The sequence below is a fragment of the Geotrypetes seraphini genome, chromosome 1 (assembly GCF_902459505.1).
Source record: "Geotrypetes seraphini chromosome 1, aGeoSer1.1, whole genome shotgun sequence".
Lineage (NCBI taxonomy): Eukaryota > Metazoa > Chordata > Amphibia > Gymnophiona > Dermophiidae > Geotrypetes > Geotrypetes seraphini.
Genome location: NC_047084.1, coordinates 48,606,602 through 48,621,949, shown reverse-complemented (window position 1 = coordinate 48,621,949; position 15,348 = coordinate 48,606,602). Strand labels below are relative to the sequence as shown.

At 43.9% G+C, this 15,348-nt stretch overlaps 1 protein-coding gene across 8 annotated transcripts in view; it reads left to right on the top strand.

Moving 5' to 3' along the window:
* Nucleotides 1-15,348, top strand: part of GPBP1 (GC-rich promoter binding protein 1) — a 152,400-nt gene that overhangs the window by 121,465 nt on the left and 15,587 nt on the right. The gene's annotated exons all lie outside the window — the stretch shown is intronic.

Here is a 15,348-nt window from a genome sequence, read left to right as displayed (position 1 = left end):
CAACATGTCACAATTCGATAGAAAATTAATTTTTGAGCCACTGTGATAGTGGTATTACGTAAGTTGATCGGTAACATCTCAAGAACTGACTTATTTGGTCGCCAATATCATTATTTTGATTTAATAGTGTTAAAAACTACAAATATGGAGGAGCTTACCTAAGATGGCGGCCTGAGCCACCTGCGGAGACAACACTGTGCTGTTGATGAGAATTTCTTCTTTTACCAGATGGTAAAAAGAAAGTCCAAAGTTCGGGTCTTCCCGAACGAATTGGCATTGCTAACAGACCTGATGGATGCCTTCGTGGATCACAGCACAAGAATGCAACAATCGGAGGCTTTCCCGGCTGGCGAGAACGCGCAAAATGAGGCATGTGATCTCTCCCTTAAGGGCGTCACTCTGTCCTCCGAAGAGCGTAGCCCGCCTAGCTGTTCCAGTACGCCGGAGGAAACGTTTTTGGCCAACCCGGCCCAGGGAAACCCTTTTGCGTGCCTCATGGAGTGGGAGGACTGACTCTGGAAGAGGACAGGAGGAGCAATCGACATCTGAACAGCTGGCGGTGAGAAGATTACAGCAAACTCATTTAGACCTTCTTACAGCTGAAGCAGGCTCAACTACAGTGGGGTGCCGCAGGGCTCGGTGCTTGGACCCGTTCTCTTCAACATCTTTATAAACGATCTGGACATAGGCAAAACGAGCAAGGTGATTAAATATGCGGACGATATGAAGTTGTTCAGAGTAGTGAAGACGCAGGGGGACTGCGAAGATCTGCAACGTGACATAATCAGGCTCGAGAAATGGGCATCGACATGGCAAATGAGGTTCAATGTGGATAAGTGTAAAGTGATGCATGTCGGTAACAAATATCTCATGCACGAATACAGGATGTCCGGGGCGGTACTTGGAGAGACCTCCTAGGAAAGGGACTTGGGAGTTCTGATCGACAAGTCGATGAAGCCGTCCATGCAATGTGCGGCAGCGGCAAAAAGGGCAAACAGAATGCAAGGAATGATAAAGAAGGGGATCACGAACAGATCAGAGAAGGTTATCATGCCACTGTACTGGGCCATGGTGCGCTCTCACCTGGAGTACTGCGTCCAGCACTGGTCGCCGTACATGAAGAAGGACACGGTACTATTTGAAAGGGTCCAGAGAAGAGCGACTAAGATGGTTAAGAGGCTGGAGGAGCTGCCGTACAGTGAAAGATTAGAGAAACAGGGCCTCTTCTCCCTTGAACAGAGGAGATTGAGAGGGGACATTATTGAAATATTCAAGGTACTGAAGGGGATAGACTTAGTAGATAAGGACAGGTTGTTCACCCTCTCCAAGGTAGGGAGAACGAGAGGGCACTCTCTAAAGTTGAAAGGGGATAGATTCCGTACAAACGTAAGGAAGTTCGTCTTCACCCAGAGAGTGGTAGAATGCTGGAACGCTCTTCTGGAGGCTGTTATAGGGGGAAAACACCCTCCAGGGATTCAAGACAAAGTTAGACAAGTTCCTGCTGAACAAGAACGGGCGCTGGTAGGGCTAGTCTCGGTTAGGGTGTTGGTCTTTGACCAGAGGGCCATTGTGTGAGCAGACTGCTGGGTATGATGGACCACTGGTCTGACCCAGCAGCGGCAATTCTTATGTTCTTTTTTTATGTTCTAGGTAATGAGTTTGGAGACTAAATCGAGTGACTTTGATGTTAAGATAAAAACTTTGGAAGTACAGGCTCTTACCTGGGCCAAGGACAGTGCTAGTTTGCACTTTAAACAAGAAATGATGGAAAATTCTATTAGGAGATGTAATATCCATATAATTAATTTTCCTAAAGTTCAACCTATATCTGCCCTGGAAATGTTTAAAAGATATTTAACTGAAATTCTAAAAGTTCCAGAATCCTTATACCCACCTCTTTCTAAAATATATTACCTTCCAATGAGGAATAAATTGCCAAAATTCCAACCAGCAGAATGTTTCTGCTGGTAGCTTGGACTTGACTAATTTATTGGAGAGGTCGGAGACTGAGGTTTGAGTTTCAGCAACATTAATTGTGCAGTTTGCTATTGACTCTGATAGGGAATGGATGCTTAAGATGTTTTTTAAATATAAAGATGTTCCCTTTTTGACTAATATAAGAATGTATCCAGATGTCTCCCGTTCCACCCAGAAGAGAAGGAAACAATTTTTCATTTTAAGACCCCAGGTAGTTCAGTTAGGGGCAACTTTTGCACTCAGATATCCTTGCAAGTGCATTCTGACATATAAAGATAATAGATATGGTTTCTTTGAACCGCAACAGTTGTCTAAGTGATAGAGAGCATTCTGTAACTACTATATGAGTTTTGCTGTCTCAATAGCTCAGTAAAGAATTGCTCAAGTGCACTCAGGCCCCCATCTTAATTCTTCTTGATATGATTCCTTGGCTTATTTCAGTTTATTCTTCAGCTACCTCCCTGAGATATATTGTGGATTAATTATACTCTGTAATAAGGTGATACCTACTAAATAATTTGTAGAACTATTTTCATTTTACATTGTATTTTTTCTTTTTTTTACTTGTAAAGATTGTCAAAATTTGAAATTTAAAATAAAGAATTAAAAAAAAATCTACAAATATTTTTTTCTCTTATTTGGTGGAAAAATCTGTTCAGTCATATATAAAGGTCACCATGGCGCAGTAGTGACTACTACTGCTGTTTCTGATGCAAAGGGTACAGGAGTCTTGACAAGTGGGCTATGTATCCTCACCTGCGAGTTTGAGTAGAAGGAGTTAAATTTTCTTTGGCTCTACCTCCTGCTTTGGACAGTACTCCAGCTCCTCCTTAGTTGTTCCTTCTACACACGAATTGGAAGGTGGTTTTCTGATCTGCTCCAAGATCATTTTTATTTTCGGTATTTAATCCAAATTGTGAGGCTTTTGTTGCTGCAGAGATTCCCAGTACCGTATATTCACGTAGATAACGCGCACCCGTGTAAAACGCGCACACAGGTATAGCACGCGGGAAACCGAAATATATGTTAAAAATATTTTGTATACCGCGCATGCTGCCCCGACTCTCCCGTCGCCACCCCGACTCTCCTTTCGCCCGCCCCGACTCTCCTCTCCCCCTTGAAGTCCTGTCCCCACCCTGAAAGCCTGATCCCCCCCCGATGTCCGATTCACCCCCCCCCCCGCAGGACTGCTCGCACCCCCACCCCGAAGGACCGCTCGCACGCACTCCCACCCGCACCCCCACCCTGAAGGACCGCTCGCACCCCGACAGCCTCCCGACCCCCCCCCCATCATGTAGACGCTCCTACCGGTGTCCTGCTGCTTCCTCTTGGCGGTCCCGGCCCTTCTGTGAGCCCTGCGCCTGCGCTGCTTCCTCTTCCGGCGGTCCCGCCCTTTCTTTGACGTTAGAGAAAGGGCGGGACTGCCGGAAGAGGAAGCAGCGCAGGCGCAGGGCTCACAGAAGGGCTGGGACCACCAAGAGGAAGCAGCAGGACACCGGTAGGAGCGTCTACATGATGGGGGGGGTCGGGAGGCTGTCGGGGTGCGAGTGGTCCTTCAGGGTGGGGGTGCGGGTGGGAGTGCGTGCGAGCGGTCCTTCGGGGTGGGGGTGCAAGCGGTCCTGCGGGGGGGGGGGGGTGAATCGGACGTCGGGGGGGAACTATGTAAAAAAAAATTTGTACAACGCGCAAGGTTATGCACAGTTTGTAAAATCGTGTATAATGTGCACGTTATATGCGTGAAAATACGGTACTCCTGGGACAGCTCTGACTGCGAGAAAACACAGACTTTGAATTGAGCCTATAGTTGGCAGGGCAACCCTTAATGGCAGTGAATTGTAAACTGTTGTGCAGTGGCAAGATTCTGGGTATGCCACCAAGGATTGAAGGACAAATGAGTGTCACTTCCGGTGTGTGACAAACGGACGTCTTTCCCAAGGTTTGCCACAGGGAAATTAAGGAAAGTATGTAAACCCCAGTGCAGAAGGGCTGACCAGGTCAGTGCCCAGGACAATAAATCAGCTGACTACCTGGTGAGTGACAATGTAATGGAAATAGAGCAGGAAGGCTTAGACTTACCTGAAGCAGTTCCAGAGCCAGGCAGGAAGAAGCTGCCTTGCTATTGTCCATTGCCTGTAAGGCAGAAAGCTCATAGGCAGAAACGGCATGGGCTGAGGAAGGAATTCCCTTCCCCCATCCAAAGCCAAGGGGGAGTGGTTCTTCCCCTCAGCTTAAAGCCAGGCTCGTTAGAGAGCAGAAGGAGGAAGAGCAGAACGAGGCTTGGCAGTAGAGCAGAGGCAGGACGGGGCTGAGCAGTTCCTCAGCACTGACTGGGAAATGACGGAGGAACAGGCTGGTAATTTGGCCACTGAATTCCTTTCCCCAGAGCCCATGGTATGGGAAAAAAGTGGGGCTATACAGGAAAGCTGTTCAGAGGAAATGGAGAGCTGAATATCCTGGGAAAGGTCTGTGAACAGAGGTTTTGTCTTGGCTGTATTTCTCTGCTTGCTCTGTGAACTAATGACTGTGGGAGTTACTAGGGAAATAATCCTGTATTGCAATTTTACATGCTGTTTTGCTGGAGTTTGGAAAGGCTACAGTAATCTCCTCTTCAGGTTATGTTCACAGCTGAACCAAAAGCCAGGGTGTAATGATGGCTAGTTTAAAGCCCAGAATTTCCTGACTTCCACACTCCGTGAAAGGGCCCAGCTATAAAAATGGTGCCTTAGCAACTAACTAATTCAATTAGTCTGCCTGCCTCATAGGGATAAGGAAATTAACCCTCTCAGGGAAAAGCCTGCTCGGGACTAGGGAGAAAGTCCAGCCCAGCTGGAGAGTGTAAGAGCACTGGAAGACAGCACAGAATATTTCTCAATCCTGAACAAGAATGTCTCTCCTGTAAAGCTACAATGGAGAGTTATTTGTGCTAACTGTTTCACCTCCTAACCTCCTGGAATATTAATGACTGTATGTGGTTTATTAACCCAGTCCAGAGCTGATTACTGGGTGACTACGAGTGAGATGAACTTTTTCTGTTGTTTTTGTATGATGTTCATGCTACCAGGAAAACCTGGAGCGGCACAGTAATTCCACGGCCGGTGGCCGAATAAAAGCTTATGTTTTCACCAAGGCCATTCTGACAAAGTGTGATTTTTCAAAACCCTTGAAGAATAAGCTTAGTTGGGCATTTGCCAGGGACTACCAACTTGAAAGGTGACCCTAATTCTAAAGGGACCACGCTAGTAACAAGCTTCATGTCACTACCCGACGGCTCAGGGTGTTCGCAGAGAGCGTGGGTGTGACAGGTGTCATCGCCTCGCCTTCTTTCTGCTTGTACACGTACCTAGTCTTGTTTTCCATGAGCTCAGGGCCATGTCTGGAGGATCTCTGAGGATGTCGATGTGATGATGTGCACATGTCTATGTCCATGCATGCTTGGAGGCCCTCCTGACTCGGCCCTGAGTTCAGGGAAAACGAGATGAGGTTTGGGGGGGAGGGGGGGACCTGGGTTGTGGTTGTGCCACAGAAAAGTATTTGCTCCGTTAGTGTGTTGGAACAAAAAAAATTTGTGAAATAACATTCGCTCCGTTAGTGTATTGGAACCAAAAAATGTTTGCGAGATACTGCCTTATGGGAACCTAACTTGCTTATATTAATAATTTGGAGGCTCAGGGACCTTTCCCCTTGAAGCAGGGGTCGCTCATGGTTATCCAGAACTTGAGTGCAGGCTGTGTGGCCTTGTGCTGGTCCTGAAATCTTTACCGCGTACTGACTGCGTTTTCTCTTCCCCCCATCAATGTGCATGGAGCTAGGGGGTTTGAGGTCTAAGTCACATTTATTGGTTTGACTGACAGCCAGAAGATAGCACGTTTTTGAAGCCACTTACACACTTGTCTGAATCAGAAGTCATCTCTACTTCAGCTGGAGTCCCAGCACCAGCAGTAACTGTTGAGTACAGGCTATTGTAGCTTATGGGAGACACCAGGGGTGGTTTTAAATTGCATTTTGGGTGGTTGCTGGGGCTTCCTTTAGGGTCCCCCACCTCTTAAAAAAAACAAACAAAAAAAACCCTTCCCTGAATTTTTTGAATTGTAATTGTGCTCTCCTGGGCTGTATTTATTTATTTAAAAATTTAAATACCGCATAAAAACTATGCGGTTTACAAAATTACATGCATATATATTTAAGAAATGCTAAACATGTTTCAACAAGACAAACACAAAAGACATTAACTAACAGTATCATTATTAAAATTTTCTTTTAAATTCATCCTACAAGATGGAAACACAAAATCCCCTAAAATCATTTACAGGACAGGAAGGCATTGACAAATAATTGCATTTTCAACATTTTCTTAAAGTTCATTCTCCCTTCACAGAATCGCAGAATACCAGGCAGCGCATTCCAGAGCTTGGTGCCAGCTACAGACAGCATTGTTGCCCCAATCTTAACACGAGAGACTAACATCTTACCCTCCAAACTCAGTTTCATACTGTTTTCAGATGGCACTAGAATGCTGCTGCCGTGGCCATTTTGGATTTTTCAACTCAATCTGCCTCAAAAACACCTTGACCCAGTAATTAATCAAATCAAAATAGGTTTAATTAATATCTGCTCCCTTAAAGCTAAATATCGCCTACTCAAAGATCTAATTGTCCAATGTTCGTATGATGTATTATGTTTAACTGAAACATGACTTACTGAAGGGAAGAAGCCTATCTTTCCTACACCTGTCCTCCTGGATTCTCTTTTCTATATAACCACCGCCGCCTAAAGCGTGGAGGGAGGATTAGCAGTTATTTTTCGTGATTCGGTAGCATTAGGCACCAAATACTCCCCGGCAAACTCCTCAATTGAATTCCTACAATTCACTCTACAGATCAGACCTAAATTAGACATGCTTCTTATTTATTTACCCCCTCCAATCAATCGTGAAAATCTCACTCAACTACAATCACTTCTGTTTGATTTTGGTTCCTCTACTACTAATCCCTTGGTCCTTGGCGATTTTAAAATCCATTTTGCTGATCTTAATACTATCTACACTAAATAAATTCTTTCTCGCATTAACCAGCTTGATTTATGTCCACTATTAACAGTTCCAACGCATCAAGCAGGACATAAATCGATATGGTCTTAATTTCTTCCTCTGCAACTGGTAATTATCTGACAGGACCTTGCCTGCCAGTCCCCTGGTCAGATCATTATCTAGTCTCTATAACCCTTATAACTTCATTTACCAAAGTGCACGCAATACATCAGACCATTAAGTATAGAGATTTTAATAACCTATCTTCAGACTTAATTACCTCAGTTTTTAAATTAAATCTTTCAGACCTAAAGGCCAGCTCTTTAGACGATTTCTTATCCCAGTGGAATGTATCCACAAAGCTTCTATTAGATGAACTAGCGCCGACTCAAATAAGATCCATTTCAGCACGAAAACTCTCAAATCCCTGGTTTACGGCAGAACTTGTTCTTTTCAAAAAACTTCAATCCCTAGAACGTAGGTGGAGAAAAGATAAGACCCAAATCAATCTTGAAAAATTTAAAGAACACTCAAATCTGTATAAAGCTAAAATAAACCAGGCAAAAATGAAATATTATTCAAGCCAAATTTTGAAAGCTAAAAACATCTCTGCGCTTTACTCTATTTTAAAATTGGTTACCTCCACAACCAAAAAACAATATCAAATAACTAATACTCTGCCTACTGCCCAGGAACTTGCAACTTATTTCATAGACAAGATTAATAATATCTGGAAAAACATAAGAAATGCCTGCACCGGATCAGACCTGGGGTCCATCCAGTCCGGTGATCCGCACACGCAGAGGCTCAGCCAGGCGTACCCTGGTGCATACATTAGTCGCTCGTATCCCTCAATGTGTCCTGCAAGAAGATGTGCGTCCAATTTTCCCTTAAATCCTAGAATGGTGGTTTCCTCCACCATCTCTTTCGGGAGAGAGTTCCAGGCGTTCACCACTCGCTGTGTGAAGCAGAACTTTCTGACATTTGTCCTGGCCGTGTCCCCTCTCAGCTTCAGGCCATGACCTCTGGTCCGAGTCTGGGTCACATTCGCCAATGTGAATAAAGCTGTTTCTTGCTTTCCATCCTTTCCCCCTGCTGGTGAGTGAGCTTGCTCCATTTTGTCGATTTCTTTTAGCAATTTAAAAGTCTCTATCAGATCCCCTCTCGGTCTTCTCTTCTCAAGAGTGAATAATCCCAGTTCTCTGAGGCGATCTTTGTAGCTCAAGTTCTCCATACCTTTTACTAGCTTCTTCGCTCGCCTCTGCACCCTCTCCAGCAGTGTTATATCCTTCTTCAGGTACGGAGACCAGTTTTGGACACAGTATTCCAAGTGTGGTCTGACCATTGCTCTATAAAGCGGCATTATGACCTCCCTTGATCTACTCGTGATTCCCTTCTTTATCATGCCTAACATCCTGTTAGCTTTCTTTGCTGCCGCTGCGCATTGAGCCAACGGCTTCAGGGTCCTGTCTATCAGTACCCCTAGGTCTTTTTCTTGTTCGCTCTTCCCCAATGTTATACCTAACAGTTTATACTCATGCTCCTTGTTTTTTCTACCCAGGTGCATCACTTTGCATTTTTCTGCATTAAAACTCATCTGCCAATTTTCTGCCCATCTCTCAAGTTGCTTTAAATCTCTCTGGAGTTCCTCGCTGTCTTTTTGTGACCTGATTGCCCGGCATAGCTTTGTGTCATCTGCAAACTTGACGATAACACTGGTTGTTTCTTCTTCCAGGTCATTTACGAAGATATTGAATAAGATAGGCCCAAGAACCGAGCCCTGAGGCACACCGCTAGTTACTTTCTTCCAGTCTGAGTATTTCCCATTTATGCCCATTCTCTGTCTTCTGTTTTCCAGCCATTTTCCTATCCATCTTAGTATATCCCCTTCTATTCCATGACTTTGTAGTTTTTTGAGAAGTCTCGCATGAGGTACTTTGTCGAACGCTTTCTGGAAGTCCAAGTATATTATGTCTACCGGTTCTCCGCTATCGACTTGTTTGTTCACTCCCTCGAAAAACTGAAGTAAGTTTGTCAAGCACGACTTCCCTTTTCTGAAGCCATGCGGACTACCTTTCAGCAGGTCATGGTTATCCAGATGCTGTATTATGCTGTCTTTAATCAAAGCCTCAACCATTTTCCCAGGGACCGATGAGAGACTCAAAGGTCTAGAGTTTCCCGGTTCTCCCCTTGATCCTTATTTGAAGATTGGGATGACATTCGCTATCTTCCAGTCTTCTGGTATCCGTCCGGTTCTAATTGACATGTTAGCGAGGGATTGCAATAGTTCTCCGATTTCCACCTTTAGTTCCTTTAATACTCTCGTGTGAATTCCATCTGGGCCAGGGGATTTGTCACTTTTTAGTTTGTCAATCTGATAGTATATCTGGTTCAGATCCACCTTCACTGTGGTGAGGCTCTCCTCTATTTCCCCCTTGAAAACTTTCACTGTTTCAGGTATTGATGTGGCGTCTTCCTTGGTAAAGAAAGAAGCAAAGAAGGAATTTAATCTGTCTGCAATCTGTTTGTCTTTTTTGACGTATCCTTTTCTTCCTTGGTCGTCGAGAGGGCCCACTGTCTCCTTTGCAGGTTTCTTCCCTTTAACATATCTAAAAAAGGGTTTGAAGTTTTTGGCCTCTTGGGCTATCTTTTCCTCATAGGCTCTTTTGGCTTCTCTCACCGCCTTGTGGCACTTCTTCTGGTCATCTTTGTGACTGTTCCAAGCCTTGGTTGTTATTCTCGCATTTCCATTTTTTAAATGAGTCCTTCTTTTCCCTAACTGCATCCTTCACCTCTTTGGTTAGCCAAGCTGGTTCTCTTTTGGCTTTAGTTTTCCTTCCTTTGGTTATCTGCGGAATGCATAGATTCTGTGCTTCGGTGATAGTATTTTTTAGTAGGGACCATGCTTGCTCTACCGTTTTGATTTCAGCTATCCTTTTCTTGATCTGTTTTCTTACCATGGCTCTCATGTTATCGTATCTTCCTTTTTTAAAGTTAAAGGTCGTAGTTAGGGTCTTGGTTCACTTCCCCTTCCCGATGTCGAGTTTAAAGTAGATCATACTGTGATCTGTCCCGGTCCCAGCGGGACCGTGACTTCTACTTCTTTTGTTTGCCCAGTTATGCCATTTAGGACCAAGTCCAAGGTGGCGTTTCCTCTTGTCGGTTCTCCTACCATTTGTTCTAGGAAGCAGTCACCCATCATTTCCAGGAACTTTATTTCTTTGCCGCAGCTTGAGGTTACTAGGTTCCAGTCTATTCCTGGGAAATTGAAGTCTCCCATGATCGTTACATTGCCCGTCCTACATTCATGTCTTATTTCTTCTATCATCTCAGAGTCTGTTTCCTCCGTCTGACCTGGAGGTCGATAGTAGAGACCTATTTTTGTGTCTGCTCCGTTCTGTCTGGGGATCTTTACCCAGAGGGACTTCAGTTTCTTTTTCTCCTCCGCCTAACCATGAATCAGCATTCCATTCCAGATCAAGACCAAACTGAGCCAAGGTCATCATTATCTTCAAAATGCTCACAATTTAATCAATCTAATCTTATGGAGATTGAATCCCTTATTAAAACCATTAATACTAAAGGTTCCCAAGCAGAATCAATCCCCCCTTTCATTCTTAAACATTATTTTGCAATTTTCGGTCCTTTAATCCTTGCTCTTTTCAATGAAAGTCTCCAACAAAGCATTATGCCCAAAGCATGGAAGGAAACAGTCATTCGTCCCATTATTAAGGATCATAAAATCAGTTCTGAGGAAAAGTCCAATTACAGGCCAATTGCAAATATCCCTTACTTGACAAAGCTGACTGAGAAGGTAGTATTTAATCAAGTATCAGAGTTCATAGAAAAAACGAATATCTTACATCCAAATCAAACAGGCTTTAGACAGCATCACTCTACTGAACATTCGTTGGTTGGCATGTCTACCTCCATACTTTACTTTCTGGATCATCATGCATCTGTCCTACTTATCTCTATTGATCTTTCATTGGCGTTTGACACAATTGACCACAATCTTCTTATAGATAGACTTCAGTCTACAGGCATTACGGATCAGGTTCTCCTTTCGTTAAATCTTACTTTGAAAACTGCTCTTCAATTGTGTCCTTCAACAATACAACTTCTGAAAGTTTCTCAGAAACATATGGTATTCCACAAGGATCCATTCTTTCACCACTTTTGTTTAATATTTTTCTTGCACCCCTCATGACCCTCTGCCAATCCATTGGCTTTACTGTATTTGCCTACGCAGATGATATTCAGCTTTTACATCCGCTTGATCCCAATAATTCTCTCGAAACAATAGCAATTAATAAAAAACTTGAACAGATTCACTATGGGTTAAGCTGACAGGAGGGGAAGGAGTGGACACCAAATTGGGACTGTACTATCGCCCACCAGGACAGCCAGAAGCAGACGACCATGACCTGGAGGATGAATTGAGGCAGATATGCAAAAGTGGAAGGGTGGTGGTTATGGGGGATTTCAACTTCCCAGGAATAGATTGGAACATTGGACACTCAAATTGCACGAGAGAAACTAAATTCCTAGAAGCGATGAGGGACTGTTTCATGGAGCAGCTGGTCACGGAACCAACGCGAGGGGGTGCCACTCTCGACCTAATCCTCAACGGGCTAGAGGGACCCGCAAAGGAGGTGGTAGTACTAGCACCATTAGGGAACAGCGATCATAACATGATCCAGTACAAACTAAAGGTAGGAACACCAAAGGTCAAAAGAACTACAACGACAGCACTCAACTACAGAAAAGGAAATTACAAGGCCATGAGGAAAATGGTGAGAAAAAAGCTCAGCAACAGCTCAGGGAAGGTGAAGACCGTAGAGGAAGCCTGGGCCATGCTAAAGGGCACAGTGCATGAGGCACAAGACCTATACGTTCCAAGGTTTAGAAAAGGGTGCAAAAAGAATCGAACTAGAAATCCAGCGTGGATAACAAATGCAATAAGAAAGGCGATAAGTAACAAGAAATCATCTTCTAGAAAATGGAAAAAGGACCCAACAAAAGAAAACCAGAAGGAGCACAATAGACACCAGAAGGAATGCCATCGAGAAGTTAGGAGAGCAAAGAGAGAATATGAGGAAAGACTAGCAGGAGAAGCAAGAAACTTCAAACCCTTCTTCAGGTATGTGAAGGGGAAACAACCAGCCAGAGAGGAAGTGGGGCCACTGGACGACGGAGACAGGAAAGGAGTGGTAAAGGAGGAAAAAGAGATAGCTGACAGGTTAAATAAGTTGTTCTCGTCAGTCTTCACGAGAGAGGACACATCCAATATCCCAGAACCCGAGGAGATTATAAACGGAGACCACGACGAAAAGCTGGTCCAACTAGAGGCGAGCCGAGAGGATGTCCTCCGACAGATAGACAGACTGAAGAGCGACAAATCACCAGGTCCGGACGGCATCCACCCAAGGGTAATAAAAGAACTGAGAAACGAAATAGCGGAAACACTTTGTCAAATATGTAATCTATCCATGAAGACTGGGGAAATACCAGAGGACTGGAAAATACCAGAGGACTGGAAAATAGCAAATGTCACACCCATCTTTAAGAAGGGATCAAGGGGAGACCCAGGAAACTATAGGCCGGTAAGCCTGACCTCGGTCCCAGGAAAGATGATGGAAGCACTGGTCAAGGACACAATCTGCGAGCACATAGAAAAAAATGGACAACTGAAGGAGAGCCAACACGGCTTCTGCAAGGGTAGGTCATGCCTCACGAACTTACTGCACTTCTTTGAGGGGATAAGCAGCCGGATGGATAAAGGGGAAGCCATAGACATCATATATCTTGACTTCCAAAAAGCCTTCGATAAGGTACCCCACGAAAGGCTGCTAAAGAAGCTGTGGATCACGGGGTGCAAGGGGATGTCCACCGATGGATTAGGCACTGGCTGGCGGGCAGAAAACAGAGGGTTGGAGTAAAAGGGCACTACTCAGACTGGCAATGGGTCACGAGCGGAGTTCCACAGGGATCGGTGTTAGGACCGCTCCTATTCAACGTGTTTATCAACGACCTGGAGACGGGGACGAAATGTGAGGTCATTAAATTTGCTGATGACACCAAACTCTGCAACAGGGTCAAAAACCATGGAGGATTGTGAAGACCTGCAAAGGGACATGACGAGAATGGAGGAGTGGGCAAAAAAGTGGCAAATGAGTTTCAACATAGAGAAATGCAAGGTCATGCACGTAGGGAAAAAGAACCCGATGTTCAGCTACAAAATGGGGGGAATATTGCTAGGGGTGAGCAACCTTGAAAGAGACCTGGGGGTGATGGTGGACACAACTTTGAAACCATCAGCGCAGTGTGCGACAGCCTCAAAGAGAGCAAACAGAATGCTGGGCATCATCAAAAAGGGTATCACAACCAGGACAAAGGAAGTTATCATGCCGCTGTATTGTGCAATGGTGCGCCCGCATCTGGAGTACTGTGTCCAGTACTGGTCGCCGTACCTCAAGAAAGACATGGCAGTTCTCGAAGGAGTCCAGAGAAGAGCGACTAAGCTGATAAGAGGTATGGAAAACTTTACATACGCCGACAGGTTGAAAATGCTGGGGCTGTTCTCCCTGGAGAAGAGGAGACTTAGAGGAGACATGATAGAAACCTTCAAGATCCTGAAGGGCATAGAGAAAGTGGATAAGGACAGATTCTTCGAACTGCGAGGAACCACGAGCACCAGGGGTCACTTGGAGAAATTGAAAGGGGACAGGTTTAGAACCAATGCTAAGAAGTTCTTTTTTACCCAGAGTGTGGTGGACGCATGGAATGCTCTTCCGAAGGTTGTAGTAGGCGAGAGCACAGTAAAGGGGTTTAAGGAAGGTTTGGATAGGTACCTAAAGGATAAAGGGATTGAGGGGTACAGATAGCAGCAGAGGTAGGTTATAGAAGTAGAGGTAGATTATAAAGGTCAAGAATTCACTTCACAGGTCAAGGACCTGGTGGGCCACCGCGGGAGCAGGCCGCTGGGCGAGATGGACCTCCGGTCTGACCCAGTGGAGGCAACTTCTTATGTTCTAACAAATTAGCTCTTAATGTTAATAAATCAAATGTCATGTTCTATTAAGGGTACCACTTTACAGTTGATAAGTAGCATTAAGAACTTAGGGGTTATCTTCGACGATAAACTAACCTATCATGATCACATTAGTAACATTGTTAAATCAACTTTCTAGGCTTCGTCAAATCCGTTCATTTTCAAAATTTCTATGTCCAAAGTCTCTTAACATATTAATTCACTCCTTGATTATCTCAAAAATCGATTATTGCAATGCCCTATTCAAGGGAATAACCCAAAATGAAATCAGACGTTTTCAGATCATCCAAAATGTATCAATCAAACTTATAATAAAAGCTAAGAAATTCGATCACGTGACTCCCCTTCTTAAGAAAGCGCACTGGCTCCCAGTCGCGCACCGTATAATGTATAAATTAAGTCTGCTTACCTTCAAATCTTTGCTATACAAAACTCCGGCTTTCATTTACAAATCATTGATTCCCTATACCTCAACCAGACCACTGAGGTCTAATGATCAACATTTACTAGTTATTCCCTCATTTAAAATTATTAACACATGGCGACATTTCATCTTTTCCGTTACAGCTCCTCAAACATGGAATTCCCTCCCTATTTACTTACGGGAAGAAGAAAATTTGGATAAATTTAAGAGCAAACTAAAAAGCTTTCTTTTTAAAGATGCATTTAATAATTAGAAAGCCTGACTAGGAGTTCATTTCAATCCCATAACTTGTCTGAGATTTATTGTTCTTTCCCTTCCTATTGTTCTTTTACCATAATTGTCTTCTCTTTTATCAATTAATTTGTATTTCTTTTCACATCCTTTCCTCGTGTTTTATTATGTTTGTAAAGTTAGTTTTCAATATGTTTTGTAAGGTTTAGTTCTCTGTTTTGTTGCCCTCTTAATTTTGTAATTTTACTGAGATGCTCGTCGCTTAGAATTTTGAATAAGCGATCAATCAAATTTATAATAAACTTGATTTAATTCAGACTTAATGCAGATGGACTCCTCAAGCTGTTCTACCACAAATCATTATATATATCTTACCGAGTGGTCTAAACCAATATACTATCAGTGTTAGATAATTCACTCAAACAGGGAACAGGCCTTTTTCCTGAAATAAAATCGAATAAATCGGCTAGTTAATGCCGGATGTAGCTTGTAGACTTCCCTGTTTGAGTGGATTATCTATCACTGATAGTATACTACCACATATCATACCAGAATTCCGCTTCGTAGCTGAAAGAGGAGCATCCATGTGCTAAATGTCGTGGAATAAGTGAGAAGCAGTAGGTGCCATGGGCTTAG